This window comes from Pinus tabuliformis, chromosome 8, assembly GCF_031772625.1.
Source record: "Pinus tabuliformis cultivar Carrire ecotype Pingquan chromosome 8, CPIR1, whole genome shotgun sequence".
NCBI lineage: Eukaryota > Viridiplantae > Streptophyta > Pinopsida > Pinales > Pinaceae > Pinus > Pinus tabuliformis.
In genome coordinates, this window is record NC_142294.1 from 1119691076 (window position 1) to 1119714958 (window position 23883).

General features: G+C 36.4%; 1 pseudogene; it reads right to left on the reverse strand.

Annotated features, from left to right (window-relative positions):
- The window catches only part of LOC149239262 (uncharacterized), a 114760-nt pseudogene that overhangs the window by 48156 nt on the left and 42721 nt on the right, over window positions 1-23883 (reverse strand).

Below are 23883 nucleotides of genomic sequence, written 5' to 3' on the forward strand. Positions count from 1 at the left end.
CAATCATTTTTCCAAATCAGCAAGCCCAGTCAGCATGCCACGTCAACAGCACAGAGTGCTGACCAGGTAGCCCTGCACAAAATTTTGCATGTTTTCCAAATCAATAAGAACTCATTTCTGGGAGCATACGACATTTGTTTTCTGCGAAACGAGTTTTGTCAGATTCATATCACCGAGATCTATCCATTCGTTCAATTTTTTAGACATTCTGACAACTTTAATTTTTGAGCATATTTTTTATCCACCATATCACTCCTCCCCACTGGAAGCTTTTGGACCCCAAAATCTCTTTATTACTGAAAAATTAGATGAGGGTACAACCCCCTCACCCTTCTAGTCTCAACCCACTGGAATTTTCTTGAATTCAACAATTTGAGCTTTTCATGAAAACTAATCTTTTTCCTTGATTCTGGAGACCCTGTCTTGCTGTTGTAGATACCATCTTGCTGCAATTTCCCAGAATTTGCATAACAACAAACTGTCCTTGAAGGAACAAACATATTCCCTCCTCGGTAATCAATTAAAGGAAACTTAAACAACTCGAAATTCTTCTCACCTCGAACATTGTCGACATAACGATGTTTAACTTGTCTTGCCTTGTACTTGGCTTGACCCTTGACCAAGTGTTTTCGTCATTGCCTTGCACCATTTTAAAACCCCCAAGAAGAACTTGTGGAACCTGTGCCTTCTTTGTCAAATTTCTTTGGCACTTTCTCTTTTACCTTTGCATTCTTTAGCACCAACATCTTGTTCCCATCAATGTTCAACAATGATGTATGCTTCTACAATTTTTTTCATCTTGTTTACCTCTTTTAGAAGGCAACATTTTAGACCCCGAAACAACTTATTACAACCATTAGCAACCTTAATGAAATCATATTTTTCATTTGATGTATTTCCTTGAAAGGGCTTATTCACAACATCTTGTTGCTTGAACATTAACAAAGCAAAATTTTGACTTGCATTCACAATTCTCTTCATTTGTCTAGCATGCATAAGAGACAAACTCATCTTCTTATGATGCACTCTAACTATGTACTCAATTCCATTCTTGAATAAGTGATACTTATTCTCATGGTGATGAAAAATTTCTCTCATTTCATAAAGGTATGGGCTTCCCAAAATTATACCAGAAATCTCAAGCAGAACTCCATCGAGTTCAACTTCATCAAGAAAGTTTGCAGTGATTGCAAATCTTAGGATACACTTCATTGTCACCTAAAAATTTGAATTTTTACATATCCATCCTAAAGGATACGGTCTTGGATATGCAACGGTTTCTATATGTAAATTCTTGACTAAGTCTTCAGAAAACAAATTTGCTTGAGAACCACTATCAAATAGTGTGTCAATTTTGGTATGATTTGAAACAACTCTAATATGGAAAAGTTCAATTCTTGTTTCATTAGCTTGATTATCATTAGAACAACTTGAAGAACTAGTGCATTCTATATTCTTACCTTTCAAACCCATTTTTGTAATCTTGGTTTCATCTCTTGGATCAAAACCTAAGTCATGTTCTATAATTGCAGTTGTTTTCTCCTTCTCTTTGTTTTTAAGTTTGTTGGGTTTCAACTCTGGATGGAGTTTCTGATAATGGTCTTCATCATGGCAATTTTTCAAACAATGTTTTCATGTGAGTTTTTCTTTTTCCATGTTAATAGAATCATTATTCTTCCCTTTTCCCTTAAACTTACCCTTTCCTTTTTCTCCAATTTCAAAGGAACTCTCACTTTTCTCATCTGAAATATTTTTCCCTCTTTCTTCTAGACGTGTGGCTTGAACACAAACCTCATATAAATATGTGGGATTGAAAATGAGAATGGTGTGCCTTAGATAACTATGTAAACCTCCAATATATTTTAACAAATTGTCTTGAGATGACAAATTTACACCCAATACTAGTGCTCTTCTCCTAAACTCTTGAGTATAGTTTTGAACACTTTGTCCTTTTAATTACCTAAAATTCTGTCATTCCATAAGAGCCTTCTACATATAAGCTAATGGATAAAATTGTCTTATAAGTGCAGCAATAAAATCAATCCAAGATGTTGATACCTTACCATACTTTCTCATTTCCTCTTATGTTTTGGCTTCGCACCAAATCAATGCAGCACTCTCAAATCTTAATGAAGCCAGTTGAATCTTTGTTCCATCAACCTTGATGTTTTGAATCTTGCAATATACTTCAAGTTGACAAACCCAATTATCAAGTCTTTCAGCATTCACTTCACCATCATACATAGGCAAATCAAATTTAATATCAAGTTTCAATAAGGGAGTTTTACCATGTCCCTTTGGGGTATGTGGAGGTGTTTGAGTAAAGGTTGTTGTGGAAGAGGATGAAGATGAAGGTGAGGATGGAGGTGAAGATGATGGTGGAGAAGATGGTGGTTTGTCACTATTTCCTTTTGAAGGCTTGTCCTCATCTCCTCTTTTTCCTCTAGAATAACCCTCTCCTTTTGAAGGCTTGGAGCTCTCACCTTGCAATATTGTGCTTCTCTCTTCATAGAGGACTTTCACCATATGGGTCACGTCAAAGAATCCTTTTCTAAAAGCCTTCTCATCCTCTAGCATGTTATTAGGTCCTCCTTTATGTGACATTCTTACTGAAGATTCAGGTACAATTTGAAGTGAAATTTGGGGTGGAGATTGTGGCAAATGTGCTCTCCTTATCCTTGTCCTGACTTGTGGACCTATAACCACAAGCTTTCCTTCTCCTCTCTTGAGCTTCAACCTTGTAAGCATCAGAAACACTTTCAAACAATTAAATCCTCATATCAACAAAGAACCTAAGCTCTGATACCAAACTTGATCTGTATATGAAACTGCTTGAGGATTATGTAAAATTGTAAGGGATTAAATTTGAGTTTTAAAGTCCCTTATGTCAATTCATAAACACATAAAACATGAATTAAACCTTTATAAATTGCATAATATTTTAGGAAATACCACCATAACAGTAAACACAAAATAGCAAGTGATGAAGGAGTTCACCCCTCCTGGGCTACGTCTCCTAGTATAGCTTCCAATGCTTGGGCCTATATCATTATGCTCATAAAAATAGTGATTATGTCAAGTTACAGTGCTGAAATGGCTTCAATAATAGCTCTAATGGATTTGGATCTATCAAAAACCCATTTCTAGCCTTTTTCTACTCCCAAAAAGACCAAAAACTGAAAAAGATATCATCTTCCCAAGTTTTGCTACTACTCGACCCACAAATTCGCTAAGTTCGGCCAACTGTCCTACAATTTCGCCCCATTTTTCACTAACGGAGCGACAAATCAAGGAATCACCAACGCAAATTATGGGACCGTTAATTTCTCCATTAACTCTTGTGCATACGGTGGTCATATGGGTGCTCCACGTGACTTGGACATGGCCCCCATAATCTAGCTCCCCTCCGTATCGGCCCTTGGTCTCGACGCTATGGTAGCATGGGTGTGTTTTAAGGTTAGGAGGGACCGAGGCTAAGCCCTAGCCACTAGTCCCGCCCCTGGTCCGTGTGGGTGCAGAGACCAGGGCTGGGGCTATCCCTCGTCCCTTAACCATACCTCTACCCCATTAACATCTAAATACATATATCGTGGACCCTATAAAAAGGCCCACCGTTGGCGTGATGGTAAATGTGGTTGATTGTTGGAGATAGGCACAAGGTTCGATCCATGCAGAGTGAAATCCAGAATTAAAACAATTTTTAGTGGCTGCTGAGGTTCCATGTGGCAACCTCTAGCTGGGCCACGTGGTAGCCTCTGGTTGGTCCACGTCACACCAAAACAATCACCCAATGAAAATTCGTCAACGCAGCACCATTAGGAACCTGAAAAGTGGCGTGATATCATTGGCTTAATGAACCCATTCATTTTTCCAAATCACCAGGCCCAGTCAGCATGCCACTTCAGAAGTACGGACTACTAATTAGGTAGGCCTACACAAATTTTTGCATGTTTTTCAAAATCGATCAGAACTGATTTCTGGGAACATACAATGTCCGTTTTCCGTGAAATGAGTTGCGCCAGATTCAGATTTCCGAGATTTATCCATTCGTTCAATTTTCGATCCATTTCGATAACTTTAATTTTTGAGCATATCTTTGATCCACTGAATCAAGTTACTATGTTGGAAGACCATGGCTACGATGTAATATTTAGCAAAGGAAAGGCTTTCCTTAGACATATCACCATGGGACAAGTGAAGCAGATCAAGGTTCGTGTGAAGGACCTATACAAATTGGATGTATAAAATTGTGTTGCTTTGAGCACAAAAGCAGAGAAATTACAGATCCGTGTGAATTATGGCGTAGGAGACTTGGCCATTTGCACCATGGATCCTTGAAGATCATGCAGCATATTTCTACAAAACTTCCCAAGGGTGCACTAGAGAAGTTAGATACATGCAAAGGGTGTACATTGGGGAAGTACACCAAAGCCACCTTTCATGATAAGGACAGTAGAGCGCAAGAAGTCCTTGAAAGAGTTCACTCAGATGTGTGTGGACCTTTCTGAAAAACCCCCACATCCAACCATAGGTATTATGTTATATTTGTAGATGATTTCTCATGTAAGTGATGGATTTTCTTCATGTAGAAGAAAGACCAGACATTCTCCAAATTTTTTGAATTTAAAGCACTGGTTGAGAAAGACACTGACATGAAAGTGAAGGCTCTCAGGAGTGATAACGTTGGTGAATATGTTTCAAATGAGTTGAAGAACTTTTGTGCATTCGAAGGGATTCAATGGGAGTTAATAACACCCCATAACCCATAGCACAATGGGGTGGCTGAGAGGAAGAACAGAAGTATTGTGGGAGTTTCACGAGCGATGTTAAATGATCAGGGCCTACCATTTCACTTGTGGGTTGAAGCATGCAACACAATGGTATTTGTGCAGAATAGGAATCCTCATCGGATTCTAGGGATGAGTACACCAGAAGAATATTTTTCATGGAAGAAACCAGATGTGTCACACTTGAGCATCTTTGGTTCACTAGTTTATTGTCATGCTTCCAAGGATGCAAGGAAAAATCTAGAGGCAACAGTTGATTTGGGAATATTTGTGGTGTGCACTGATACACCTCACAACTATCGGGTGTACCTATCATCTCACAGGATGACAGTTGTTCGTAAAGATGTGAATTTCGATGAAGAGAAGGCCATGAGATGTTCCATTGACAAGGAGCTTCAGTTGCATGTGGATGAGGATATTTTGGATTCAAAGGAAGAACCTCAGGATGATGTGGAGCAGACACAACCAAATGAGCGAAGCACCCACTCATGCAAACACATCTAGAGATGGAATGAAGCACACCATGGAAGATGACAAATTATTGCATGATTCTAGAGGGAATGTGGAAGCATCCACATCACAGCGCAAGCAGAGGAGGTCACCGGATCAGTACACTGACTACATGAATCTGATGAGTAAGCTAGTTGAGACAAAGCCATCCTCATTCGAGGAAACAATGCAGAATCTAGTATGGGTTGATGTCATGGTAGGGAAATATGATTCCATAGTCAGAAATAGTGTTTGGGAAATTTTCCTGAAGACGAGCGAATAAGTCAATGGTAGGTTTTAGTTGGATCTAAAAGGTGAATCAAGCCGCAGATGGAAGCATTGAGAAACACAAGGCCAGATTTGTGGGAAAGGGGTTCTCTCAGGTGGAGGGAATTGATTACGAGGATACCTTTTCTCCAGTAGTAAGGTACTCTTCTATCAGATCAATTCTAACTCTTGCAACGCATATGGGATTGAAGATACATCAGATGGATGTGAAGACAACATTCATCAATGAAGTGATTGAGGAAGAAGTGTACATTGAGAAGCCAGAAGGATTTTAGTCCTTCAACAGAGAGTTGCATGTGTGAAGACTCAAGAAAGCATTATATGGATTGAAACAATCACCCCGTACTTGGTACACCAGGATCAACAATTATTTCACCAGGTTGGGCTTCACTAAAAGTGAAGTATATGCAAACCTTTATCATATTGTGGTTGAAGGTAAATTATTGATTATAGTATTATATGTCAATCATTTAATTCTAATAGTTGATGAGAAGTTGGTTAAATATTGCAAAGAGGATCTTGCAAGAGAATTCGAGATGAAGGACCTGGGGCTCATGCATTATTTCCTCGGTATTGAAGTATGGAAAGGAGATGGGGAATTGTTTGTCTCTTAGGGAAAGGTATGCCAATGAAATACTGAGAAGTTCCACATGGAGAGAAACAAACCCATGGATACTCCTCTAGCGGGGAATTGGAGGAAGGAAGATGCTACTTCATGTGAAGTAGTGGAGTTTGTTATTTATAGGCAACTTGTGGGTTCACTTATGTATTTGGTGAATGCACGACCAGTAATGTGTTATGCAGTTAACCAACTTAGTCAAGAAATGGTTAATCCAACCAAACTGCATAGGAAGGTATCCAAACATGTGTTGAGATACCTTAGAGGCACCACTCAGTTTGGTCTTCGGTAAAAGCGAAAAGAGGGAGTCAAGTTGCAAGGCTTCACAAATGCAAATTGGGCGGGTAGTCCATCAGACAAGAAGAGCACATCAGGAGGCATCTTTAGTATTGGGTCAGCAGTAGTTTCTTGGTATAGTAGGAAGTAGAGATCAGTTGCACTCAGTTTAGAAGAAGCAAAGTACATGGTTGCTAGTCAAGCATCTTGTGAAGGTATCTAGATGAGGAAAATTATTGTTGGGTTATTCAGTCAAATGATGGATCCCACCATGATTTACTGTGACAACCAGAGTTGTATCAAATTCTCTGAGCATCTAGTTTTTCATGATTGGTCCAAGCATATCGACATCTGGTATCACCATCTATGAGATTGTGTGCATAGGAGAATCCTGTTGTTGGAGTACATTCCTACAGAGGAACAAGATGCAAATATTTTGAAAAATGCATTGTCAAGATGCAAATTCGAGTTCCATAGAGACAGGATTGGGGTAGCATATAATCCCTTTATTTTTTAGAGGGAGTGTTGAAAATGGAAACAAGAAAATCATGATTTAATTTTCCTTTGAACTAAATTTGGACAAAATTGTAATTCCACATCACAAGACAACGAAAATGAGTTACGTAAGTTAATTTCACTTAGTTGTCTCATTTAATTCAAGTTGAGGTCCTAACTTGAGTCATGTAGAGGGTTCCTAAATTTTAGGAGCCTAGGGTGAGTTTAATTTGAGTTTTAATAGTTTAATTCAGTTAAATTGAGTTAATTTCACTTAAACTAGTTCCAACTATTGGAGGAACTAGTAGGAGGTCTAGCAGTGGGGTGCAACATCATGTTTTCAACCAACTAACTAATAAATCAACCATAATTAACTCACGCATGCATGAAATTCGAGTTACTCAATTGAGATTAGATTTCAAGGGAAGTGTACTATCAATTGTATAATTTTTCGAGTTGTATAGGTGGTGCATGCAGTCAGAGAAGTGTCTATAGATATTTCCCAATTCAGAATGGGGATTTCCCTAATTAAAAGGGGGCTAATTCCTTGAGAAACAACGCAACGAAATAGGAGCTTGGCAGGCAGTAGAATTGGCCAAGTATTGTCCAGAGTCAGATTGTGAGGCGGTGAGATAGATTGTACTTATGCAGAGATTGTTTAGGTTGCACAAGCATTGTAAATCTTCTCTATTTTTTTGATATAATGCCATATAAAGATAGGAATGGGTTTTGAGAAGCAATCTTTCCCCTTAGATAAATATCTCAACATATGTGATTGAATCTTGTCTCATGTTTTGTGATTTCTTGATCGATCAATTGTTTATGCTGATGAGTAGAGTAGATTCAAGTCTTTTGTTTATAGAAAATTACATAAGTAGTTTGAATATACAAGGAATTTCTACAGCCATTAGCAACAACAGGATAAATCATGGTTTTAATTTGATTTTATGAAGTAATACAATGCATCCTAACTTACAAAAAAAATCAATATGAGGAAGGTGTGTGTAACATCTCTCTTTATACCTCGTACAAAATACACGGGATTAGAAATTTTTACCAGTTTTACCAACATGTAATATTCCCAAATTACTTATCGTATACTTAATGAATCATCAAATGTTAAAATCATCATAAAGTGAAGTAACCACAAAAATGGTATGTCTATTTGGGTAAAGAAATAATCATCAATGCAACTGAATAACATAATGTTTTCTAATTGCGGCTTTACATTATTAACATCGTTCAATTAATGAGAGCTTATTAAAAGCATAAAGAATGATATAATCTCCAACATTATGCAAAGTGATCATATCATCAAGACAACCAAAAATTTAAGCCCATAAATCAACACCGACATACCCTGGAAACCCTGAAGGGAAAAAACTAAGTGTTCATTTTATTAAATGTTTCATGAGGGAGTTCACCCCTCACTTAATTGCAAGCAAAGGATTCCATCCCTTGTCCATTATTGAAATCTTACAAAAAGAAACATAGTCTTTAATTCAAACATAATCAACTAGAGGCCATTACATTAACATGACGTAATTTTTCTCAAACATGTTACCCCATTGTTCTTCAAGCACAATGTCTTTGTGGCATGTTTGTTTCCTGTAGTAAGTTAACCTTGGTAAGTTGTGTTTGACACTCTACATGTAACAATAATTAAGCATGATGACCTCATTGTCTTTCATAATATTAGTCATAATCCACTTTTTGATCATTGCAAAAGAGGTTAGTTTAGAAAACTATCACTCCATCCTTTGTGAAAGTCATGATTCTTTCATGCAATCACTATTGTTAGTAACTTTAATTATCAAGATTACCAAAAATCATAAGATTATGACTCTTTCATCAAATAAATAAAGTGATAGAATCAAAATATCTCTTTCTCCAACATTCAATCTCTACCAGTTATCATGTCAGAATCATTAATAATTGTCTTCACATTATATCTCTTTGCCTAGAAACGCTTTCTTGCACATGCATAAATTAGAGAAAAAGTCATATCCATAACTAGCCTTTTAACTTTACCTACATCATTGAGCCATTATTATTTTACGTATGCAATACCTTAATCATTATCAGTAAAACCACACTTAAGTTGCATTTAAATCCAAATGCAAAACCATGGGAATCAATTTTGACAACCATGGTATTGTTTCCCAATTGTTCTTCTTGTTGGAAACCATAGTAAGGATCTACTTGTTTTTTTTTAATACAAAACCATGGGTACAATATAATTGTTCTTTCAAATAAAAAACCATGGGTACAATATACTTATTATTTTAATACAAACCATTCTTGTCTTTTGCAACGCAACAAAGTAGAAGTGTTGCGAACATCCCGATTTTATCTCGAAATCACGATTTTTGGCCTAGCCGATGTTTGCCTATTTTTACCAATATTTTGATGGTATTTTGATTTTTCCGATGTTTGCCAATTTTTACTGATATTTTCCTAATTTTTACGATTTTTTGGCTTTCCAAACCCTTGTCGATTTTATCCTGATGGCGATGTTCACAACATTGCAATGTAGATTAATACTATAAGATACAACTAATTTTTTTTTATTTTAATGCAGTATACAAATGCACATGCTTATAAATGTACGTCTAGTTTTTTCTATTTCCATTGCATTAATAAATGCATACAAAAATCACACCTACTTATCTGACATTAAATAAATGCATAAGCTTATAAAGCATGTGTTCTTATTCATATTTCACATACTTTAAGTACTAGCAATTGCCCCTAAAGGTGCAAAGATACACTAAAGGACTCGAAGATTTTGAAAGATCATCTTGAAAACCTAAATCATTAAATTTTAAATCTCCTATTTTCTAAGTAGATCAATGGATTATTTTGATAGTTTCAAAGTGAAAGTTCCACCATGCTTCTATATTATGAATTTGTTCTCTAGGCGGATAAATATGAATTATTGACTAATTCCTTGGGAAAAGTAAATGAGAGTCAAACCCGGGTTGGCGGCAAGGAAAAATGGCTCACGAACCCTTTCCACATGTGATATTTTCACTAGACTAAGGAGGATGAAAATGGGACATTGGGATTAGTTGGGATCAAGAATGTTTTCCCAATCCAAGCCTATAGAGGAAACACCTTCCGTATAATTACCCATATCGATCTTTGCTTGAGTGTGCTACATAAATTATTGAAAACCTAACCCCTATTATTCATGCGTCCTTCGTATTGCATAAGTGATGGGCCCTATTTCCCATTCTATGGTAATATTGAAAACCTAGAGTGTGCTCATGTCTGATAATACAATACTTATATATAATTTAATTATTTGATTATATAAATATATTTTTACATAATTTCAAGGGTCATTTTAATTAATTATTAAGGTCATTTCAATTAATTATTTATAGTATTATTAGATAGCTGATTAAATTTATATATGGGAATTGTTTTTTTAAATGTTATTTATAAATATAAAAAATGTGAAAAAAAACAATTTATTTTTTGAATTAAAAATAAAAGTGAATTAATTTTAAATATAAGATATAATTACTAATAAATATAAATGAGTCATTAGACTATGATAATTGAAACTTCTTATATACTAGAGAGTGGGGCCTGGCTGTCACACATGTGGTAGGAAAAGATACACTTAGATTCAATTTCCATGCATATGGTAGGCAAAGATTACACATTGTTTCAGAAAACCATGCCACAACCACCTATTTATTGCCATGCTCTCCTTTGAGTCCTGTTACGGCCAAGTAGTGCCATGTAGGTTGGATGTAGACCCAAGTGGCAGCCAGGGTACTGATTGTTTGATAGCTATGAAGAAGGACATTTCATCTGCTAAAAGCATAGTTCAGTTAATTATCCCTAAAACCAACCATGGTTTCTTTGAACAACGCCATCCTAGAGGTCGAATTGACCCTGATACAAAAGGATTTGCCTCCATTGTACCAGTGCTTCCACCAACCACTTACTGCTCTTCATCACACAATCCCTCATTCTCTCGCTCATCTCCTGGCTACAGTTCTCCCATTTGATATGGCCATCCTCCTTCAAGGCTTCTTTGACAACAGGTTGATTGAGGAACAGGGAGAGGTAATTGGTTCCATTCTCGTATGTGTAATAGGGAAGAGTCCTCCTCATGTCATATAGAGTGGCCATGCCTGTAATGTTCTCCAGGTGATCGAGGACTCGATTTATAACTATGCAGACATCCTGCCTTTTTTTTTGGCGGGTGGATCTGCTACCTCCTATTGTAGAGCTTCGAAGTGGATCTTTTCTTGAGAGTCTATCAGCCCCACAGTGTATGCAATAGAGGCATGAGATTGAACCTATAGTTGAGGTGGTTCAATCCATTTTCCATGCCCAATCCATCCAGTCGCAATGGCAATGCCCCATTATTGTCTAGCTGGTTCAGCATGTACAAGCTCACAAAAGGGACATACTTTCCCGCATAGCTCTCACCCGTTACATAAAATGGGTGCTTGTGAAACAAGGGATTCATGTTGAAGAACACTTCTAGGGTAGCTTACAAGTCCTTGCAACCTCATCTTGGTTGTTGGACACCTAATCCTCTAAGGGTTAGTGTGGAAGCTGAATAGACTAAGGAAGTCCAAGAGACCTTGGGATGTGGAACCCAACGGTCACACAATGTACTATAAATGTATATCATTTGTTAATAAAAGTGTACTCTCGTGTTTATCATTCATGTTCTTTTGCTGCCATGTGTGTGTTTAACATGGTATCAGAGCAGGCGTATTTCTACCCTGCATAATTACTTTGAGCCATTTGTTTTATGGCCTTTCTGTGCAGGTCATTTCTGCCATCAGTTCTGCATTTCATGAATATTTTCTCAGCTAAATTCTAGCTGCAACCTCTGTCATTTCTCTAGTGCCATTTTTGGCTTCCCTCTGCTTTGTAACTCCCTATTCTGCCTATGGTATTTTGAATCCTATACAGATTGGCTGTCCTGGTAGCTCTGACGCTTCCACTGGCCTAAATGCATTATTCTCTATTATTCCCTTCTACGTTGCTCCACCTGTTATTCACCATTATTCTCTCTTGATGCTGCTCACAAAACACTCATGGTGCTTTCTGTGTGCATTTCTGTCATAGGAAGCGAGAGAGCGCACGACAAAAGTTGGGAGACCCTACAGCACATGTGAACAAGAAACCCACCAACGTTGTTCTGGTATCATTTGACAGTCATCGACCACCCATAATAGCAGAACTGAGTTGAAGTGTATGCAGAGTAAATTTTTGCGGATTCTTGCGCTATATTCAAGGGCAAATTTATGAAGGTATGCTTAAAAATATCCTTCGTTTTTAAGTAGAAACAGGTGCCTGAGATATACATAGTGTGTATATGTTTTCTTAGCATGCACCTGGAAGGATTTGTTCAAACAAAATTGAATGAAATTTGATAGAGATTTGGCCTTTATCACGGATAGCTTTACGGCTACGAGCAGAGATCCGTCAGTGGTGGAAGCCACTAGTATATTATTTTGTGGGTTTATGGGGTTTTCTTAATGATTTTCGAATTGTGCTGAGCACTTTTGTGTTTTCAGGGTTGAAGAAGATAAATAATTTCAATGTTAAATGATTCACATACTCTGGATGAGACATTATTTATTTAAAGATTGAATAGTGTGTGACATAAAGCTTCGATAGGCTTTTTAAATCTCATTTCAATTGCGCGTTGCTCCATTCTAAGCAGCCTGCCATTGAAGACGGTGGAGGAGTACTAGTTCCTAGCTTCTCTTTTGAAGTAACAATGCATGATTCAAAAAAAAAGGCATTTACTTCTTCCTGTGGAGAAACTCCCTGAAGATCTAAGTTGAGATCTCATTTTGCTCTGGATTTCATGTAATGCGGGATGCTTAATCTCCCTCTCAAATTTTCAACAAAATTCCACGCTCTCAACATTTATGCATTAAAGCTAGCTACGATCCTTTTCTACATGTAGCAATGTTTCCCCACGGATTGTACTACAGCCAAGTTGCATGACCAAATGTCTTTGGGGTCCACTGAATAGCTATGACTGAACATATCAATAATCCGTTGAAACATACACTGAAACCTCCTGGTCTGACATGGCACCAGAGGCGAATATCATCTCTGGGTTTTTTGCATCTACTTGTATAATCCTGCAGCAGTAGCTGCGTTTTGTATTTACTTGTAGCAAAGTCGTAGTAGCATCATAGAGTAATGTGATCTTTGATATTAGCTGGCAGTCGTATCTGCGCTGTCTTCCATAATTGAAGCGCTTATGCTTTGCATGATCTTTTGCGCCTATAAATTTAGGTGAGTCTTTGATCTCAAATTAAAATGTATCTGAACGATTCAGTGACACCAAATTTATGCTATGTCTTTCAAACGATCTAGTTTGTAGTTTACAATTTGTGTGGAGTGCTAGAATTTGCGAGCCAGAGGAAACAATGGTGCATTTGTATTTGAATTTTCTCAACCCTAGATAAATCTACAGTATCTTCTTACATCCAAAATGCTTGAGAGGAGTTATTAGCTAGACCGGGGGAAGAGGTTGTGCCTCCATTATTTTTTTGGGCGTTTGTATCAACGAATTCGAGCTACACTGGTGGTGCAGTGAACTCTTAACAAAGGTACTGTTGAAATTATAACACCCGTGGAGCTTATTAAGAAAGGAGACAAGGTTGGTTCTTCCGAGGCAGTTTTGCTAGCAAAGCTTGGCATTCAGCCATTTTCCTATGGATTGATTGTGCAGTCTGTATACGACAATGGATCAGTATTTGATCCTGAAGTTCTTGATCTCACAGAGGATGATTTAATAGAGAAATTTGTTGCTGGTATTTCTAGTGTGACAACTCTTTCTCTGGCGATCAGTTATCCCACAATTGCAGCTGTTCCACATGCTATCATCAACGGTTACAAGAATGTATTAGCAGTCGCTATTGAACTTGACTATTCTTTTCCACTGGCTAAGAAAGTGAAGGAGTATTTAAAGGATCCAAGCAAGTTTGCAGTTGTTGTTGCCCCAGTTGTGGCATTGTATTTAAAACTCATTATGGTTTTTGTGTTCAGTGTTGAAGTTCCCGTAGAGTATTAAAGTATATAGAAGTTATCCCCTTATTCCAAACATTGTATGATTTCACCATTCAACCAAAACTTGGTGCAAATCGAAATTGGAGCAACTTCTAATATCTTTGAAAATAATTTAAATAAGTGTATTTTTTAACTAACGTTGACACTCCACATTTACATAATTTGATTTGTTGACAAAATGGGAAGACTTTATGGAGTATTAGAGTTACTGAATACACTAATACATTCTAGTGTCAAAAACGTAGTCGAAATCAACAAAGACTCTCTCTTTGAAATGCAGACCTGTCTACAGTATGCACAAGAACAGATTGATTTTTTGCAGCTTGAATCTCAGCTTCAGCAAGAAGAATTAAAACATAGGAATCATCATTCTGAACCTGTTTCTATTCAAAACATTGAGACAGAAACCCATCAGCAGCAAGTCAATATTGTTACAGTTCATTCAGATTTAGTACCCAATAAAGCATCAGTTGTACATGCAGATGCAGAGATTCAGTCTGCACTTCCCAAGTTGGTCATCAGACCTTGGGAAGAGCTTATCCATAACAAGCACAGAACTGGTCTTGGATATGACAAGGACGTGTCCTTTCATATTCCAGACTACTCCAAACAAATCCAATTTCAAATTGTTGGATTTCTTCAGGACGGTTCATCTTCACCTGCTCCTCATGATAGTTCACCTTCAGCTGTTTCAGATTCTGGTTCTCTTCCATAGCAACAGCAACAACAACAGATTGTGAAATGCCAACATTGTGACTGAATTGGCCATCTGAAAGATCATTGTTTTGATCTTCATCCATGTAAGCACTGTCATAAAACCAGGCATTCTTCAAACAGATGCTTCAGAAACAAACCTCATGCAAGAAAAAAGATTCATCCTGGATGGATCGCTTCTTTGGGCATCAACAGCCAAGAAGATATTTTAGTCACATGTCAGAACTTGTTCTAGAGTATTGAACAGTCTTGCAACTGAGTTTTCTCCATCATCTCACCTTGTATCTGACAGGGGGGAAATGATGGTCATCTACAAGCTTCAAAGTCACATCAAGCGAGCCTGAGACACAACCTGCCACACCAGTTTCAGAGTTGTAGCCAGAGACAAAGATGCCCCTAAGCATGCCTTCAGCTGGTAATGCCTCTTCAAATAATTTGGGACACTTCCTCTAGCAAAAGACTTCAGTTTCTTGCCAGTTTCGAAAGAGTTCCAACAATAGAATTGGGGACACTTCCTCTAGCAGAAGACTTCAGCTTCTTGCCAGTTTCGGAAGAGTTCCAAGAATTGCATTAAGCATTCCAGAGTTGTTGGTCATCCTTAAACCATCACAGATTGAGACTTCCCTTTTTAGGTTGAAGTTCTCCATTTTATGTGGGGTGAGACCTCCCTTTCATGGCTGAAGGTTTCCCTCTTCAAAAGAATAAGAGCACTTCCTCTAGCAGAAGACTTCAGCTTCCTGCCAGTTTTGGAAGAGTTCTAGGAACTTCACTAAGCATTCTAGTGTTGGTGGTCATCCTTAAACCACCACCCTTTATACCAACATTTCAGAGAGCACATTCAGCCTAGTGTTGCCATGCATTTTTGCACGTTTTGTATTACAACTTTCTTCTTGGACTCATACATAACCCTTCATATTAAGGGGGGGAATGTTGGACACCTAATCCTCTAAGGGTTAGTGTGGAAGCCGGATAGACTAAGGGAGTCCAAGAGACCTTGGGATGTGGAACCCAATGGTCACACAATGTGCTATAAATGTATATCATTTGTTAATAAAAAATGTACTCTCCTGTTTATCATTCATGTTCTTTTGTTGCCATGTGTGTGTTTAACATTGGTCAGTAGGAATGTGTTACTCGGAGGGGGGAAATGTTGAAGCCACTTCCAATAGGATTGTCCAAGAACAGTAGGCTAAATACACGACTCCAAGGCATGAGATTCTGATGCAAACAGAGATCTGGGTTGTCACTGATTATCTAAGGGTATAGTTTATAGAAATTTCCAATCATACCAGAGCAGTTGGGACCTCCTTGCAACCACAGAAGAATCAAAGCATCAAAGACTTGTTTTTCAGGGGAGATGGTCTCGTAGTATGCATAGAACATCTAAGCGCCACTCTTCCCTTCTATATTCATATATCTAGATTCCGTCGGCAATGTCTCCTTGGGAAATGCTTCAGCGTCCATGCCCGCCACCACCACCACATTCCAACATATTATTGTTATGAATTACACAAACACCACAACTGCTACTGCAACTGCAATGGAATTTCCACATGTGCTCATGTTAGAGTGGGAAAAAATACCATGGGTGTGTGCCTCTTTAGTTAAGCTGGTACACAATGTTCACACAACTCTACAGTTACTAATCACAACTCATCATCTGGTCTCTAGATTTAGCAATTTCAACTAATGGCATAATCAAATAAATATTGCATGTATGAATGTTGAATTGTTCTAGGAATTATAATTATGGAATGGTGGGTCAGGACATTAGGTTTGATAGGGATTAAAAACTCAGAGTTAGTGCGGCAATAAGCAATCATCTCCTTCAAGATGACCTTGTGGTTCATATGGGGAACTCCCACTTTGGCATAATCTCTGGGGAGGGCTTCTCTGCCACAATCAAAGCCAAAAACAACATGGAGCATTAACGGCTCCATTGACGAAATGTTTGCTAACTTGAGAATTTTATGCCTACAACCACCAAATAATATTGCAGGGTTTTTGATTATGAATTTAGGTTACATGAACTCGCATAGCGAAATTCATGACACACACATCCGATTCATGGGTGGTCCACGAGATGGACAATGGAGATGACTAACCATGGAAACCACTCGTCGCTCGCCAAGTAAACGTGAAACAATAGGAAATGTGAAATTGTTCGCAAAAACATTTCCACATGTCAATTTTTCACTCGACAAAGGAGGATGAAACTAAAGCTCTAGGATTGGATGAGATGAGAAATGTTTGCCCAACCAACTCCATAGAGAGAGCAGCTTCGATGTAACAAGAATATAATTATAAAAGCATGTTTTCTTATTCACATCACACATGCATTAAATAAAATGCATGAATAATATCAAACATGCTTATTCATATGCATTAATTAAATGCATACAATTGTAAAATCTCCCCTATTTGTCCTTATTCCACATGCAAAACCACCTTTAGCTATATAATACTAACTTGAAATCAGCATGTGAGAGTGTGCATACAATTGTAAATCCGTGACTTTTTATCTGTATCTCAAATGAAAACCACATTTATATTAGCTTGCATGTGAACAAATAATGTGCATGTAATTACGAAACCTTATCTATTCAAGAAATCACCCTAACTTATTTTTCTATGCACAAAAACATAGTTAACTTATCTCTGAAATATTTTTCAACACAAGAACCATGCACTCCTTTCAAATAGATTAACATAGTTAACTTATCTTTGTTTTTTATGCACAAGAGTCATGCAATATTTTTAAAAAGATTAACACAGTAAATTTATCTTTCTACCTACAAAACCATGTAATATTTTCAAGAAGCTAAACATAGATAACCTATGTCTTTGTGCACAACAATTCATGAAAGTTTGTTTTTTTAAGAAATAGTTTTAAAGAAAATAACATGGTTAACTATACCTCTCTATGTACAAGAACCATAAAAATTTTCCAAGAAGTTACTATAGTTAACTAATCATTATTCACAAGGATCCATGAAATATTTTCAATGTAGTTTAACTTATCTCTTAGCAAGAACCATAAAACGTTTTCCAATAAATTAATATAAATAAAGCATACCTCCAAAAATGCTTGATTAACATGTTTTTCCTTGGGAGTGCACCTCGAATAATGGGCATGGTAAAGAGAATTGATGATAAGACTGTTGGGCCACCAAATTAGCATATATTTTCACCTTTATCCTCATTTCATCACATTATCATTATATTTTTATTACCATATGGGTTCATAGTTTCATTTTCCAAAGTTATTTATTTTATGCATTTAAAGTGAATTTATGATTAAATGTTAAAAAAATAACATCTATTTGCTTATACCTAAAGGTGGAATGAGTTTGGTGACATGTGTAGGTGATTTGGAAGGTTCCAAGATACTCTTATGTGGCCTCCAAGACTCAAATTCGAATTCTCTTGAAGATTTGAAGGAGATTTGAGATAGGGGTCAAGCATATCTCATGGAGAAAAATCATGGATAAAGGAATATGTGTCTCATATTGGTTGTAACCATATGAGGGATTAGTGGATCCCCATTAATGAGTTAGTTGCTTAAATTTTTGTATAAATAGGAGCACCTCCTCCATTCCAAAAGGATGAATCTTGGAGCAGGTATCCAACTTATGATGGAATAGAATAAAGCTTCATTTTACATAAATTTTCTTTCTATAGTCTTAGATATAAATTGTGTTAATGTAGTATATGAATTTATGGAATAGCTTGTCACTTTGTTCTTAAGAGAATTGAGCTCACTCTGAAAAGATCAAAGAAACATTTTATTTCATAATAGATCTTATTTCATTTAATTGCATAGATGTTTGAGGATTTGTTTGTGATTGATGAATGAGTTTTAAATTAAAATCTTATCAGCAAATGAGGGGACAACCAAGGGTCTAAGTTAGGCTCTCTCTCTATTTTATTTGCATGATAATTGAAATTCATTCTTTTGCTTTTAAGTTTCAAGTTATTTCATTTCTTATGCTTATGAATGAATCTTAGTTTAGTTTGGATCAGTATATGAGGGGACAATCAAGGGACTAAGTTAGTCTCTCTCTCTATTTGAAGTTGAACAACAATTAAAATTCATTCTATTGTCTTTATTTCAAGTTTTTGGTTTTATGTAATCAATGATTTCTTTTCAATCTATAATACTATAGGGAAGGACAACCAGGACCTCCTCAATTAGGAGCCTCTTCGCTTACATATTATATTGAATCAGAAATCATTTAGTTAGACATAGAGTTAGTTGCCTACTCCTGCATATATTTTGCTGGCATCATCACAAGCTTACGAGTATCCCTGGTTGATAATTTAATGAAAGAAATTTAAGCAATTAAATTGCCCAACAAAGACTATGGTAGGCAGGCAACAAAATTAGTGACTTTTCAAGATGTTGGACTTGGATTTACCATATTTGTAGGTAGAAGCTTCAGCGACAGATGAAGTTGCTCATACAATCGCAACCTGGAAATGCTTCTTGGAGGTAGTGGAAGCAGTGATGGTCATCTTTTTAGCCAAACTTTGGGTGGCTTGTGTCAATTGGATAGCTTGTTAAATGAGTGTTTGCATCAAATTTAAAATGTCCCATTGCATACTTTGATTGAGACTTGAAATCATTGAATGGGGCAACCGAATGAAATGAAACCCTTACAAATCCATATAGTGAATGCCCTACCCATGAATTATTAGAAATGGCCTCCACTCCTTCGTTTGAATGTCATAATGAGAAGTGTGCAAAACGAGAATCATACACAGTCCCTCCTCCCTCATCTTTCTGCTATAGATAAAAAAATATATACCAAGAATCGACAGGGAAAGAAAAATCATTGAATTATATACATACTAATTCACAAACGGTTCTTGATATCAACCATTTCGAGACACATAAAATGTTTTAACACCATAATATTTTCATATTATTAAAATCATGAATGACAAATGTAGGTTCTATGGATATTACATTTCTCTCCCTTAAAGATAAAATCGTCCTTAGTGTTCATCTCTTCTTCCTTTTGTCATCATTATGTTTCCATCTAGCCTTTATCTCCCACTGAAACTATATTTTCATTTACATTTCTTTTAACTTTTGCAATCTACTTATTAGATCATATTTTACTTATGACATATGTCTCCAATCATGATAGTTTTGTAACCATAACAACCAAAAGTGGATCCTTCCCCTTCAAAATAAGGGTTTTTATTTTCAAGAAATACTAATAAGTAAAAACAATAATGTTTTATTATTAAACATAAATATTTATAGCTACAAAAATATTCAATTTTTACTTGCTAATTTTTTGTCATTGTTGATCAATTTCGTAAAAAAAAAAAAAAATCTCTATAAAAATTGGATTGTCACTTGCCAATACTCTTGGGAACCGTGGCCACTTCACACAATAATTTAATTACAAGTAGTTTAACAATTGTGGCAAGCACTCGAAGAGTAGTTTATCAGCCTGATAATAAGCACCTTGGGTGGTTTATCAGCCTCCATGGCAAGCATCCCATGGTGTATAACCAACAAATTCAGTTAGTATTTCTCAATTATAATCACATTATATTTATTACAAAAATCTATTTTATTTGTATAAGGCTTTACATTCAATTACTAATGAAAATGAGTATAAACAGTTCTACTTAGTGTTAAGGGTTAACCGACATGGAAACCAACCTAAAACCACCAATTGAAAGTCTTGAGATTACATATAAAGTTTTTAGTAAAATTTCTTTCAAAACCATAGGCAAGAGTGAAAATGATTTGCAGAATGATAAATGATAACCAAAACCTTGGCCTACAGCCACAAAACTAATAATAAAGGTGCTTAGCATGACTAGACTATCCTACCTAAAAGAACTGGAAGCCGCATATGGGATGGCCAAGAATTGACTGAGTTTGGATGACCTGAGACTGTAGATAGACTATAGATATTCATGATCCATGAGCTATGTCCATCAACCACACGCAACAGGAACTCCTTCCATGACACCTCTGAACCTTGAACATCAACGTTGCCCCAAACGCGACCTACAAGTAGCCTTAGCTTAACAAGCATCCACCGCGGAATCAATGGGATATCAATAGGTCTCCAGCGTATAATTGTGCTCTTACCCGCTCCTCCAACTAGCAGACTAACAAAAATTACCTTCTTTAGAACTCGACATAGCCATGAACGGGCACCTTGCAACACATAATTGCTCTCCTTTATTCACATGATATGACCTCCCAGAACTAGTGACACAAAGCTTCTTCCCTTCACCAACACACCATGATGACAAACCATAGGTCCTATAAAATTTTGACAAGAAGAATTACCAAAAGGAGTGGCTTCAAGCATGTTTGGGCATAGAAGTAATAACCCAAAGGAGTTGCTTCAAATTCCATGAATGCCTCCCCATGTAATCACCTCGTTGAGTGATCAATTTCCCCTAGTCTGAAAGGTGAACCTCATTGCCGAATTGGATCCCCTGTGCATCCATAGAAATTATATAGGTCATGTGTTGCCCCATGACCAATGGATAGCCAACCCCAACCTCCATGCATATGAAAAAGAAGAATCCCAAATGTAGGCATTGACACTGGCTGTAAGAGAATTGCAAGGATGATTGAAATTTAAATAATAAAAAAAGCATGGCTCGAAAGACAACCAATAGCGTATTATGATTCTCCATGAAACCATATGAATATAGTCTCTTCACACGTTGGAGCATTAAACCAACACAATTCTCCCTGAGGTCGAATGACCTTATAATCTTCATGCTCCATCATAAACCAAACTCTATGGTACTATATCGCAATGACATTGAAATCTCCAAGCATGGGGTTGTTTAATGGAGTGTACAACTTAGCTATGTTTGACACATGGCCCCCTAGGTGGAGAACCAGTTTCCCAGGGTGGTCTTGTTAGTTCGAGGACTCTTCGTTCGCATCCGCAATGGGGGTTTATAACAATGTTTTAAACTAGATGTTACTCATAATATTTTCAACTATTATTCATTCATGTAATTCTAGGTAATATTTTTAAATATTAATCATTTATCACAGTACCTCAGAAAGGACTCAAGAGCATATAGTTCTCTAATTCAAAAAAAATGAATAAAGTAGCCATAACCAAACAAAGTGAATTTTGTCTTAGCCCTTGCTAAACACATCCACAATTTTAGTATCATGAATTCTTGGAAATACAATAGAGACTTCCGTTGAACTACAGTTTTGGTAGTTTCTCCCCGAGCACTATGCTCCTTTTCTGCTAGGAAACTAATTAGAAATATTTCATAGATTTACACCTCTTCAACCCAAGTAGCATCCTGCTAGATCAAGATATAGGTCCAATCTTTATCTCCCACTTGAACCTTTAAGTTTTGGATTGCCTTTATCTCTTGCAATCTATTTCATACATCATCCACCCATGACATTTATCTCCAATCATGTTAGCTTTTGGTGGTCATATTATCCAAACAGGATCATCCCTTTTGGCAAAGTGGAGGATTTTTCATGTCCCTTCATGGACCATAATTGATTTTCATTGTTTCTTTGGCAGCTAGGAGTCGAACATCTCATGTGGTGGCCCCTATGATATTCCCAACAATAATAGTAAATAAAACACTTTCATTTTATCAACAAAATAAATATTTACATTCTCAAAAATAATATTTACTTTTCACTTTTTGGCTTATCATTCACATGTCATCTTAGAAAATCATACAAGTCATTTTAAATAGATTTACCACTTGTCTTGACTTCATTTGTCACTCTGTGTTTTAAGAAATAAAAATCAAGATTACAATTTGATTTCCACTATCATTGAATGTTTCCTTGAAGCATTTTTAATTATCACTTATGATTCCTACTAGCTTATGATTCCTTGAAAAAATTTAGGCCCTACTACTTGAGCATCCTCATAGTTTTGGCCTTTAATTAGGGTGTCCCCCGAAATGCAACAATTCACATGAATCGTGACTGACATCTTATGCCACACTGTGGTTTCGTTTTCAAGTTTTCGACATCATAATCAACATGCATTTTAGAAAAAAGATCATTATATCTTCTATGTAAAATAAACATTATACCTTCATGTTTCAGTCGAAAATAACATTGCAACCTTTTACCTTTTACCTTTCATTGGCTCTTATATTTCATGTTTCGAGAATCTTAGTGATGTCATTATGTTGCCATTAATCTACCCCTTCTTAATCATACTAGCACATTAGTCACAACTGCTTTTTGTAAAACCATATTTTTCCCAAAATCATGTTATTTACAAATCATCTTGTTAAATATACCCAATATATATTTCAATTTCACATATATCATTATTCCTCAATACTTCAACAAAGTAAGAAAGTAGTGATCTTGTTACTTTTTTCATAAACAATTTCCATACATTAAGAGTAAGCATAGAAATTTAGGATACCTCTATAAAACAAAGTTTCCATGAAGATGTTTTCCACAACAATAATTAAGGAAAACATGACCTTCTAAAATATAGCCATTCTAATCCAATATTGACATTCATCATAGTTCTAATTCATGCAAAATGACATTTCATGCACATGTGTTCAATCATGAGTCACTATGCAACGTTACTAATTTGAGGTCAATCACATGGACTTTTTGGGTCAAGAAAATCAGTAATTCCAACTAATTCAAAATCCCATCCCAATTCTATTTAGCATAATAACGAAGACACCATAACCTAATATGTAGTGTTCCCAACAATATTCATAAAGGAAAAAAATGCAATATTGTGCTAGATGCATGATGTATACTAACTCCTTCATACTAACATCATCTTTGAATCATCATCTTGTAGAATTTCATTGTCATGTTTGAGGTGTGGGCAATCAATATAATCAGCAACACCTAGTTGTTACTAGTTCTATCATTAAATTTTAGAACATACATAATCTATTTCATCTCATGCATTCTCGTTATTGGAAAATATACTATTAAGCTATCAAGTAATGTTTGTTTCCCTTATCACACGAATTACTATTTATGCAAGTTCATGTAAAAGGCCACAACTCTTTTCCTTTCTGCTTATTATTCTTTTCTTATAAGCAATGCATTGCAACTCTAAGTATTTTCCTTTTAATGCACCATTAAAAATTATCATAAAAATATGCATGCAAAGGCTGATA